Source organism: Aegilops tauschii, chromosome 6 (assembly GCF_002575655.3).
Source record: "Aegilops tauschii subsp. strangulata cultivar AL8/78 chromosome 6, Aet v6.0, whole genome shotgun sequence".
NCBI classification, from domain to species: Eukaryota; Viridiplantae; Streptophyta; class Magnoliopsida; order Poales; family Poaceae; genus Aegilops; species Aegilops tauschii.
In genome coordinates, this window is record NC_053040.3 from 94,756,547 (window position 1) to 94,766,981 (window position 10,435).

At 43.9% G+C, this 10,435-nt stretch overlaps 1 long non-coding RNA gene across 2 annotated transcripts; it reads right to left on the bottom strand.

The window, feature by feature from the left end:
* Window positions 1-2,058: 2,058 nt before the first annotated feature.
* Window positions 2,059-3,918, bottom strand: LOC109764064 (uncharacterized). 2 transcript variants are annotated; one of them, XR_002233066.2, is made up of 3 exons: window positions 3,599-3,918; window positions 3,179-3,264; window positions 2,059-2,739 (listed from the first exon to the last, which is right to left on the bottom strand). It is a non-coding gene; the product is annotated as an uncharacterized lncRNA (long non-coding RNA). The 2 variants fall into 2 exon arrangements; XR_006665080.1 differs by having other exon boundaries at window positions 2,167-2,985.
* Window positions 3,919-10,435: the final 6,517 nt, after the last annotated feature.

Here is a 10,435-nt window from a genome sequence, read left to right on the forward strand (position 1 = left end):
GAGAGAGAGAGAGAGAGAGGTATCTCGGTCAACGAGTGGACTATCAGCCATAGATGTAGGGAGGGTCTCGGTCTATGGATTTATAGACATACTACCTATATAATATCAACACATCTTACATAATCTGCATAAGCACGAAATAATTCATTTTTCACATGTTTATGTTATTAATGCACTTTATCTTATGGAGAATTACTATCGGTGAAACTATGTACCTCGGTCTATTTTTTATTATATAAGAAAACACTTCTAGCAACTTTCGCTTGCACTTTTATTTCTGGTTATCATTTATTTCAAAAATTCAAAAAAATTATCTGCCTTGTACAATTGCAAAGCTTGTAAGGTTGACATCCTTGCTAGAGTTTTTGGGGGCACAAGTGAAGTTTTACTAGCTTATCATTGGTGATACTCTCTATGAATTTATACCTTGGTTCTCAACCGAAGAAACTTTTTTTTTTGCGGGGGCTCAACCGAAGAAACTTGCTACTTGCTCCAAACTCCTGCACTTGAGGGCTCAACTACCTTACATCCTAGTAGACCTGGTGTAAGCATCAACCTCCAATGCCGCCGGGGAGGAGGAGGAGGGAGGAGGAGGAGGGAGAGAGAGTGAGAGAGAGAGAGAGAGGGGTTCTTGCATCCCGATATTCCTCCAAAACATAGGAATTTTTAGACATCCACCCTCAAAACTCGATATGAGTGTCTACCCTAAAAAAAGACATTGTGTTTATTATAAAAAAAACAAAACCTACAACTAATATATTGGTGGGCCCCATCCGATGTCCTTCAAAGATAGCATGTTATATGTACACCTTGCCATGCACGTTCATTGCGCGGTAGAAACCGAAATAGAAATCCGATTATGATCTCCTGCCTTTTAATCCGGCGTATTATTCTTGTATCTGTAGCAGCCATGAACGGTTTGTACCCAATATCTAGCTCTCTATGACTCAACCTTTGGTTGGATGGTTAGGAGGACAGCAGTATCCCGAGCCCACCAGGTGCTCGCTTTTATCCTGAATTTATTTCAGGATTTCTGGTTATGCACACGTTAAGTGGGAGGAGATGTTCCAGTCGACTACGACGCGCCTATGGTGACTTCGTAAAATATCAAGATGATATGCCGGCTCAGTCTCTCAGAGGTGCTCATAGGCGTAGGGTGTGCGTTCATAGGGGCGAGTGTATGCGCATATATATAAGCGCTTGCGTCTATACCGTGTTCAAAAAAACATCTAGCGCGCTCTCTTAATATTTCCCCAAATGATATGTTCCACACGTGTGGCACAAAGCACTCCGACCCTGATATTTTTTACAGCTAAAGTTGCCATCCGAAAAGAAAAAAGAAACCTAAAAATAAAACCAAAACTTGCCTTCCGAAAAGAAGTTGTCATGCTTGACAACTAAAGTTGCCATCCTTGCGTTACTGCCAAAAAGAACGTTCCATCTGTTCATGTCACACGTGTGTCATTTATTAGAGTCCTAATATTTTCTTGACAAACAGACTGATATGGACATTATTAGTATGGAACATTACATGCATCGCCACTAGTATTTTTCGTGCATGTACGTAATCCGAAGCATCCATAATAACCATGTGTGCATACGCTCATAGCCAGTATTGGCTTCTCTAAAGTAATGTGCTATCAATTTTTCTTTAACCTGAACAGACTTCATGTCACGTACTGCAGTTGCATGATAGCAACCAATGCATCGACCTTTTATCATCAATTTTTGTCGTGGCCGTACCAGAGGCTCGCCGCAACCAGCGTTGGGGAGAGGTGGGTGGTTGGAGTAACGGGGGCTACCCCCCCCCCCCCCCCCCCCCCTACCCCTAGTGCCATATCACTAACTTAAGGTGTTGTTCTGCCATGGGTAATGTGATCCACCATTCTATCTATTTTGTTGGTGTTGTGTTATAATGTATTTTTGGTACAAATATGCAAGTACTCAAGTTTTAGTTAGTGATAGTGAAATTAACCATATGTCCATGTTTCATGGTTGCGCACACTTTTCATAATGGATTATTGTTTTCTTTCTTATTGCACTAGTACACAACCTTGCTATATTTCCACGTCTTAATATAATCAGCACATTGGTCCCTAGCATGAACTTTTATTAACAAGATATAATTTCTTGTTAAAGATGAGCAGACGGGTGACACCCGAATCATTAGTGTGCTACCACATTTGGATTCCATCACCCCCGAGCAGCAACATCCGAGGACCAGCGAGGCCCACGCAGTGGTCACCGTCGTCTGGACTTTGTGTTCAAACTTTCAAACTTTAATATTTCCAAAACTCAAACTAAAACAATTGATGCATCTTGTAATAGGAGAGACACACACAATCCATCTTCGCCTCTCATAGAAAATTTTCATTCACTCCAACCACCTCCTTTGGTCCCCCGGAGGACCAAGACTTTGAGTCTTTCTTTCACGTTGGTGTTGTCTTGTGTCCTTCATGGTGTTGCCCCGCTGAACCTACTCGCTGTGCTAGCGATGCTCATCGTGAAGATTGTGTATGAGCCAATGTTGGCTCATATTTTTGTTGAATCGGCGCACCTTGACCACCCCATCTATGGGGATTGGCGTCCAACTCTCCATGGGACCGTCATGGAGAACCAGAAACCATGGAAGGACACTACTTTAAGTGCCCTCAGCCTTGACTTGGTGTTTCACGACACCCGGTGGCGGATCCAGGATTGGCTGACGCCCCAGGCGAGAAACTAAGGGCTAAACACTACCTGAAAAAACTCCAGTTTCAAGGCATACAAAAGTCAAAATATGTTGCATGTTGCATAACTACCAAGAAACCAAGCATATAATATTCAATGGCAGCATTTGTTCCATGATGGGACAACTAGTAAAGCAAGACAAATCAAAAGACAATATGTAGCATATATAGATGATACAAAGGATTGATATCAAATCAAAGAATTGGTTGATCTGAGCCTCCCATGACTCATCTTCAATAGCAGAAGAAGCTAAACCTTCAATCATAAATTTCGAAATGCAAATCAGTGCGTATTATAGCAGGTAAAACTAGTTAATAACAAATGCAAAATGTGAAAACTTATGTCTAGGACGAGGCAAAAGGCCTTTGCGTGTGCGATAACCTTGAAATCGTTCAATGGTCTTTGATTCTTCAATACTAACAAATACATCTCATTCAATGTAACATACCATTTTGTTATGCATCCACTCATCGCCCATTTTGTTTCTCAATCCAGTCTTGATAATGCTCATTGTTTAGAATGCCCTTTCCACCGCTGCAGTTGCAACAGGTAAAATCAATGCTAACTCAACAAGACAATAGGGATACTATCAGTTGTTTGAGTTGAAGGACCCGTTTCCGTAGTTTCGGTGGTTCAAACTTATAAAAAAGTATTAATGTCTTGTTTCTTTTACTCATCTTGCCTTCCTGTAAAATTTTAGAGAAATAAAAATTACTCAATGTCTAAATCGGTTTTTACATCTAACAAACAGTGGCATCTAACAACTAAAATCATCATCAACTAGTGACAATGTGGCATCTAGAAACAAAAATAGGGCATCTTGAAATAAAAACAACACTGAGGAAGTGAGGAGTGAGGTGAGGACCACCTCGCCGGACGCCGGCCAACCTGTAGGCTGCAGCCTCACGCGGTCGCGCCCTAGCCGGGGTCGCCGCCTCGCTCCCTCGCCGGCGGACAGGGGCGCTGGAATTGGGGAACTGGGGGCGCTGTCGAAGGATCTGACCGGCGGCTACGGCCGGCGGGCGGCGCCGACGGCGCCTAGCTGAGGGTTCGTCAGGTCTGGGGAACAGCCGAACAGTGGAAGAAGAGCGGCTGCGTCTGGTTCGTGGTGAGCGGGTGAGGGTTGCGAGTTCGTGCGGGTGCGGGGAAATCGGCTTGGGCGGCCGGGCCAGTTGGCCTAGGCTGCCTTGGCTCGGAAGTGGGCTGCGCCCCAGGCCATTTTTTTTATTAATCTAGGCCGAGAAAACTTCCCACACCCCAGGCAATGGCCTGGGCTGCCTGGGACCCAAATCCGCCCATGTCGACACCGTTGTCGTCGCCCTGGCCAAAGCTTCAATGTTTGCGCGCGTACAAGCTTTGCGTTCTCTCAACTACATGAATGCTCTTTGACACTTGTTGTGTCGGTCGACGGTACCGAGCGGGCGAAGTTGGTGGACACGCTCAATAGCAACATCACAGGTTTCAACCTTGTCGGGTGGGCGAGGACGAGCTAGAAGGAGGGAGACACAATGGTGTTCAAGTAATGGACGCAGCTCGAACGCAAGACCAACGTCTGTCCAAGTTCTTCCGATCCATATATTACTGGCTATTTCAAGTATGTACAGTGGTGGTGGTGGTCGGTGGGGGGTGGGGGAGGGGGGTATGGGCCCTCATGGTACCCAGTGATATATCAACCATAGGCGAACTTAGTGCACCATATATTAATTCATCTCCTTGGATTATTTTGTACTGAACCCTTTGACCGTTTTCTTACTCTCATGTTAATGCATACCACAAGCAGGGGCGAGCCCAGGCAGACACACGAAAAACGTACGAAGCATGCAGACACATAGAAAACGTTCGATGGCGACGCGTAGACTGTGGAATGGCCAATGCAGCCGGCTAGCCGCCGCCGAGCACGGGGCCTGTTTTATTAGTGGCCCTGCCTCGGGCAACGGCAGTCAAGACCAGTCGATCGACCGGGCGTTAGTTGGTTCCTCACCGAACCCAACCAACACAATTGAGCTGTAGGGGTAGCTCATCGTGACGGGTTGGAAGCAGGGAAAACGTTGGGCGCTCGATGGCGACGCGTTCATTTTGGAATGGCCAGCATGAGAACCAGTCCTTGTGTACTGGATTGCTCGTCGTTGGATGTGACCGCACGCATTGGCACGCATGCTCATTTCTTGTTTCTGATCGAGGGAGAACTAGTGAAACATCGAGGCTTACAACTGATCGGGATAAACATGGAGAGCAAATCATGCAAACACCACCGCTGAAATGAAAATTCCGCCACCACCATGGAGCCAGCACACTCGGGAAAAAAGCAAGCAACCCACGTAGGTTACCATGCCCCAACTGCACAACCCGGTTGACACAAGGTTGATCGTTCAGTCTTTGCAGGTTCTCGCTACACAAAGTTCGTCCACACCCGGTTGGCCCCGTTGCCAGATCTGGACGCTCGCTCAGCATGCACATGCGAATGATCAATGTGCAGCGCTTTGGGGAAGTTCCAAACCAGATGTTTCGAATTAATTAAATTTAAACTAGTCTGAAATATATGCATGATTGGTCTCGTTCTAAAGATCTTATCCCTAGAATTCTATATCTATATCTATACTCTATATACCTACTAATAAAGCAAGGTGCGTTTCGTCGATTTTTTCATCCGTTAGTAAAGCCAGCCCACTTATTTGCCTGCCCATGTAGCTTCAAAAAGCCTATTTCTCGCGCTGAATCCTATTCGGCGCCTTAAGCGCCGAATACAGGCCATTTCATACAGGGCGCACACCCCGTTTACACTTGGTTTCATAGCGAGCCGGCCCATCCAGCTTTGCTGTTTGTTTCTTGAAAACCAAGAAAAAAAGGTGCACCTGCCGCGACTCGAACACCGCGCATTCGTTTAGCTAGCGATCGCACCAACCAGTTGGACTAGTTGACCTCATGTGGTTGAATCGTTCCTTTTCTTTTCTTTATAAAATGAGAAAAAGGCATCTGTTTTTCCAGTTTTCTTTCTTTTTTTCTATCTTTGTTTTTTCTCTTTCTTAAAATTCGTGAACTTTTTCAAAGGCGACCAAAAAAACCGGTGAACTTTTTTCAAATTCGATGAACTTTTTCCAAAAATCGGTGAACTTTTTTTCAATTCGATGAACTTTTTTTAAAACTCGATGAACTTTTTGTCGAACTCGATGAACTTTTTGTCAAATTCGACGAACTTTTTCAAATCCGATGAACTTTTTTTCAAATCCGATGAACTTTTTTCAAATCTGATGAACTTTTTTTCAAACCCGATGAACTTTTTTCAAATACGATGAACTTTTTTTCAAATCCGATGAATTTTTTCAACTTAGATGAACCTTTCTCAATTTTTGTGTTCAAATTTTGATTAACTTTTCTTAGAATTGATGAACCTTTTCAAATTAGTGAACTGTTTTTGAAATTCGTAATTTTTTCAGATCCATGTGTTCTTGAGATTTGTGAACAAAGCAACAGAAAAAAAAGAAAAAAAACAACGAAGGAACAAAAGGTGTACGAAGGAAAAGGAGCTAGCGATCAACAGTTGACCGGTCAACCACGAGAAGTGAACCACGATGCGATCGTCCTTTTTTGTTAGAAACAGGAAGCGATGGTCGAAAGGCGCACGTTGAACGAGCTGCGCGGCTCGTTTTTGGGCCAGCCCACGTAACCAGGCGCGTGGGCGCTGGGTTCGTTTGCTGGCGCATAAGGCGCCAGCGAGGAGCTCTCATTTCTCGCCCAGGGCAGTAGATAGTTTGAGTTCGCACGTGGCATCCAAGACTGGGCCGGCCTGTTTTGTTTTTCCGTCTAATTTTTCTATTTTTACCTTATTTCGTAATTCAAAATAGTTGAGATTTTAATTTTTGTAGAATTTTAGAAAATTATTTGAATTACAATATAGTGTTCACGTTTTCAAAAATATTTGGAACATTAATTCATTTTCTTGTTCTGATTTTTTTTTCAAACTAAGAAATATTCCAAAATTGTTTGTGATTTAAAAAATGTATTTTAAAAAATATCCGAAAAATGAAATATATTCTTATTTTAGTAAAATGTTCACAAATTCAAAATGATGTCTGAGTTTAAGAATACATTTTGTTATGAATGTTGAAATCCTGTTCCGTTTTCAAAAGCCGGTCACAAATTTAAAAAAGTTTGGGTTTTCATAAAAGGTTTTTGTGTTCAAAAAATGATGTTATTTCAAAAAAAGCATGTTTTTTCCAAAATGGACGGAATATTAAAAACATTGTTTGTAATTTAATAAAATGTCATGTTTCGAAGAATATTCGGCAATTCATATTAAAAAAAAGTATTTTATATCCGACGTTGCACTATGGTCTTAAATATTCACGCTGACCATTGGTTAGTAGTAGGCGTTTGTTGCCGTGGCTAGCGGCACGTGGTCCGGTTTTTAAGGTCATGTGTTTCAGTGTTCCACACGTCGTTTTTTGGATTATAACTCGTGCCTTGCAAATACAGGTTATTGGCCCAGACGCGAACTGTTGTGTGTCCCTCGTGCTATTTGAAGCAACTAGCCATCATATAGTAGCTCCCACACATCTGCCCTAAGAAAAGAAAAAAAAATATGTTTATAGATTTTGTTTCGTCCATTCCACACGTAGCTCCCCAATTTTTTCGGTTATCCCCCAGGTGGGCCAAACTGGACCTACCATACATTTCTTTTTCTGTCGGACGGACGAGTAGCAACAAAGAGGGGTGCGAGGGGATTGAACTATGGACCTTCCCTATTGTGCCCACGGATAAAACCAACTCAGCTAGCTTGCAATTACTATAGAAACAGTCTCATCTTAAAATTTTATACTAAATAACACCAGTTTTTATGTCCATAAGTTGTCTGGAAATAAGGAGGTTGTTTCGAGAATTATGAACAAAACGAGGGACTCCATAAATTATTGCTGGAGATAACTTGCACGTGCCAATAAAAGACAATATGCTGGTTGGCTATAATGGGAAAAAATTGTGGGCACGTGCTAATAAAAGAGAATAGGCTGGTTTTGCTCTAATAATAAAACTTATGGGCACGTGAGCGCAAAAATAGTTGAAGAAAAGAAACCCTGATAATGATGGGACATTCATGTCTGGTTATGCGCTGGTTATGCTAATGAAACATAATTTATGCGCTGCAATTAGTAATCCATCCGGTTACGTTGTCGTAGGAGAAAGTGGTCGAAGTAACCGTGCCTCGAAGGTCGCCTGCCGCCCAGCAACAAAATGAATACGGAACCACAACTCCGAGACGGAGGTCGACCCGGAGGAAAAAAAGGTACAAGTTGGGTGCTCGCTGAAGGAAATATGCCCTAGAGGCAATAATAAGTTGTTGTTTATATTTCCTTATATCATGATAAATGTTTATTATTCATGCTAGAATTGTATTAACCGGAAACTTAGTACATGTGTGAATACATAGACAAACAGAGTGTCACTAGTATGCCTCTACTGACTAGCTCGTTGAATCAAAGATGGTTAAGTTTCCTGACCATAGACATGAGTTATCATTTGATTAACGGGATCACATCATTAGAGAATGATATGATTGACTTGACCCATTCCGTTAGCTTAGCATTTGATCGTTTAGTATATTGCTATTGCTTTCTTCATGACTTATACATGTTCGTATGACTATGAGATTATGCAACTCCCGAATACCGGAGGAACACTTTGTGTGCTACCAAACGTCACAACGTAACTGGGTGATTATAAAGGTGCACTACAGGTGTCTCCGATGGTACTTGTTGAGTTGGCATAGATCAAGATTAGGATTTGTCACTCCGATTGTCGGAGAGGTATCTCTGGGCCCTCTCGGTAATGCACATCACTATAAGCCTTGCAAGCAATGTAACTAATGAGTTAGTTGCGGGATGACGCATTACGGAATGAGTAAAGAGACTTGCCGGTAACGAGATTGAACTAGGTATTGAGATACCGATGATCGAATCTCGGGCAAGTAACATACCGATGACAAAGGGAACAACGTAAGTTGTTATGCGGTTTGATCGATAAAGATCTTCGTACAATATGTGGGAGCCAATATGAGCATCCAGGTTCCGCTGTTGGTTATTGACCGGAGACGTGTCTCGGTCATGTCTACATAGTTCTTGAACCCGTAGGGTCCGCACGCTTAACGTTCGGTGACGATCGGTATTATGAGTTTATGTGTTTTGATGTACCGAAGATAGTTCGGAGTCCTGGATATGATCACGGACATGACGAGAAGTCTCAAAATGGTCGAGACATAAAGATTGATATATTGGACGGCTATATTCGGACACCGGAAGTGTTCCGGGTGGTTTTGGAGAAAACCGGAGTGCCGGAGGGGTTACCGGAACCCCCCGGGGAAGTATTGGGCCCTAGTGGGCCTTAGGGGAGAGAGAGGGCAGAAGCCCAAGAGGTGGCACGCCCCCTCCCATGGGGAATCCGAATTGGACTAGGGGAGGGGGGCGCGACCCCTCTTTCCCTCTCCCTCTCCCTCTCCTTCTTCCCCCTTCCCCCTTCCTAGTAGGACTAGGAAAGGATGAATCCTACTCCTACTAGGAGGAGGATTCCTCCTCTCCTTGGGGCACACCAAGGCCGGCCGGCCTCCCCCTTGCTGCTTTACATACGGGGGCGGGGGGGGGGCACCCTAGGACACACAAGTTGATTGTTCCAAGCCGTATGCGGTGCACCCCTGCGTCGGTAACTTCATCATCACCGTCGTGCTGACGGAACTCTCCCTCGAAACTCTACTGGATCGTGAGTTCGTGGGACGTCACCAAGCTGAACGTGTGTAGATCGCGGAGGTGCCGTACGTTCGGTACTAGGATCGGTCGATCGTGAAGACGTATGACTACATCAACCGTGTTGTCATAACGCTTCCGCTTACGGTCTACAAGGGTACGTAGACGACACTCTCCCCTCTCGTTGCTATGCATCACCATGATCTTGCGTGTGCGTAGGAATTTTTTTGAAATTACTACGTTCCCCAACAGTGGCATCCAAGCCAGGTTTATGCGTAGATGTTATATGCAGGAGTAGAACACAAGTGAGTTGTCGACGATACTAGTCATACTACTTACTAGCATGTCATACTTTGATTCAGCGGTATTGTTGGATGAAGCGGCCCGGACCGACATTACGCGTACGCTTATGCGAGACTGGTTCTACCGACGTGCTTCGCACACAGGTGGCTGGCGGGTGTCAGTTTCTCCAACTTTAGTTGAATCGAGTGTGGCTACGACCGGTCCTTGTGAAGGTTAAAACAACACATACTTGACGAAATATCGTTGTGGTTTTGATGCGTAGGTAAGAACGGTTCTTGCTCAGCCCGTAGCAGCCACGTAAAACTTGCAACAATAAAGTAGAGGACGTCTAACTTGTTTTTGCAGGGCATGTTGTGATGTGATATGGTCAAGACATGATGCTAAGTTTTATTGTATGAGATGATCATGTTTTGTAACAAAGTTATCGGCAACTGGCAGGAGCCATATGGTTGTCGCTTTATTGTATGAAATGCAATCGTCATGTAATTTCTTTACTTTATCACTAAGCGGTAGCGATAGTCGTAGAAGCAATAGTTGGCGAGACGACAACGATGCTACGATGGAGATCAAGGTGTCGCGCCAGTGACGATGGTGACGTGACGGTGCTTTGGAGATGGTGATCAAAGGCACAAGATGATGATGGCCATATCATATCACTTATATTGATTGCATGT